The sequence below is a fragment of the Schistocerca nitens genome, chromosome 7, assembly GCF_023898315.1.
Source record: "Schistocerca nitens isolate TAMUIC-IGC-003100 chromosome 7, iqSchNite1.1, whole genome shotgun sequence".
Taxonomy (NCBI): Eukaryota; Metazoa; Arthropoda; class Insecta; order Orthoptera; family Acrididae; genus Schistocerca; species Schistocerca nitens.
In genome coordinates, this window is record NC_064620.1 from 238054169 (window position 1) to 238056352 (window position 2184).

Here is a 2184-nt window from a genome sequence, read left to right on the forward strand (position 1 = left end):
TCGACTGTCCAGGCGGAATGTTGACGAGTCCACTCTAGACGTTCCCTTCTGTGAAGACGTGTCAGAGGCAGACATACAGCAAGTCTCCGACAATAACGGCCGTTCTGTCGAAGTCTTCTCTACACCATTTGCATCGATACAACACGTCCAGTGGATGATGCGCGTACAGATGCCAGCGCAATACTAAGGCGGTACCGTTGTGCCCTTACAGCCAAATAACGATTCTCTCTCTCTGATGTGACACATGGCAGGTCCTGCCCTGGTCTTCGTGATACAGTTTCGGTCTCTGTAATCTGTCGCCACGTCCAAGAAACAACAAAACGATTAAGCCATCGGGCCACATGAGTTTGCGACTGTCCTTATTCCTACGGCCCTCCACTGCAGAAAGTCTGTCAGGCGTCGTTTCTGTGCGATACTGCACCGTCTGCGACTGTGTGCACAGTAATTGTGGATGTGGGACTGCACAGAAAACACTACTCCGTTTGATAGGTGCCCTGACGTCATCGTTGACGTGGTTTTCCTTTGACTGAAATGCCATCGTCCGTGCAGAACACGATCGTACGGACTTCTGTTGACACTTTGTATGATTATATTGTGAATTAGACACAGGACGCGGAAATATCGTTTTGTTGCTTTAATTTTGGACACCAGTGTATTTCGAATGTGGAAGACACCATTTGTACAGAAATCAGAAACATTCCTGTGCAGACGCTTGAACGTGCCGTGAACGATTTACGTCGCAGTTTGTCTGAGTGTCAACTTAACAATGGTGGCCGCCCGCAAGACATTAAAAAAAAAATTAAAAAAACGAACAGTGCGAGAAACGGCAATATGCAAGTGTTTCGTTGATGTGAGTGAAGACATTTACAGTATAAACCTCGACCTGCTCCGCTGTATCCAGATAGCCCCGTTTTTATGGCATATCCTGCACGTGAGTTCTACTTTCCAAGTAAATAAATTCAGATTGTCTTTATCTCACTGTATTATGCACAACTATCCTTGCCTCGTGCAGACAAGCACGGACACTTTTACTACCGTCTTATCAAGGTATGCAGTCGCTCATCTCTTCTCGACCTTAACTCTCGTGTCTGAACAACACGACAAAAACATTAGTTCCCATCAGAGCAAAATCATTTCTGGCGCACTCCATCACACAGCCGCTTTCTCCAAGCTGTTTTCAGTAACGGGGATCCGACTCTGGAATGATCTCCTTCAGTACACCAGACTCCTTAAAAAATCTCTGCAGATCCAAAAGAAAATAAACGACGCTTCTACTAAAACAGCACTAAAGCCTGCCTTTGTCTCTGCACACACTCTTTACGCCATTGCAAGTAAGTGCCCTTCTTTACAGTTAAGACTTTCGCATTTCTCGAAACCCTTAGGTCAGTGATCGTCAAACATTTTGAGCCAAGACTGTGGGTTGCACCTCGGGCCGTATACATACCGAACTTATTACTAATTGGTAACCTGAATAAATTAGTACGTTATGAGCCCCCAGTAGACTAGCTATAGTAAGGGCATGATAAGTTGGCCGCCAGACTCCCAAGCACTGATCGCTAAAAGTCGGCACCATTCGGAAAATTTCATGTCGACTGTCTCTGTTTCAGATTGCTGCTACCATCAGCGACACCAAAGTCTTGTCACGGTAGTTGCCTGGCTAAGTGTTGTGTTTCCTGTGCAAGCGGATGATTAATTGATCAGGAATATTATTTGTACGATACTGATTGAAGCAGACGAAATGAATTAAACTTTGTGCTGCGACCGGGACTCGAACCCGGATCTTCTTGCTTGCTAGGCAGAAATGCTAACCATTACACCACCGCAGTCCGATGATCAACATTGTTGCACGAACTACCTAAGCTGAGTGTTCTCCCCAACACAAACTTCAATTCCTTTTTGCCTTACATATTGTCACTACTGCCAGGGCTCTCCGATATTCGCAAGCACCCCAGCATTGGACGTAATGGAAAACATTTAATTATAATGTTATTTGTGTTTATATTATATGCATTTTGCAATATGAGTCACGATCACAAAAGTTCAGTAAATGTTTCGAGTATCATTTATTTTCTACAAATTGCGGTGTACTACATCAGCCTCAAATAGTTTCATATTCCTTGCCACAAATATGTACTGCATTTGTTGACCATTTCTGTAATTCGCTTTTACGAATCTAAGTTTCTT

At 44.1% G+C, this 2184-nt stretch overlaps 1 non-coding gene across 1 annotated transcript; it reads right to left on the minus strand.

Annotated features, from left to right (window-relative positions):
• Nucleotides 1–1753: 1753 nt before the first annotated feature.
• Trnaa-agc (transfer RNA alanine (anticodon AGC)) lies at nt 1754–1826 on the minus strand. Its single transcript has one exon. It is a non-coding gene; the product is annotated as a tRNA-Ala (tRNA).
• Nucleotides 1827–2184: the final 358 nt, after the last annotated feature.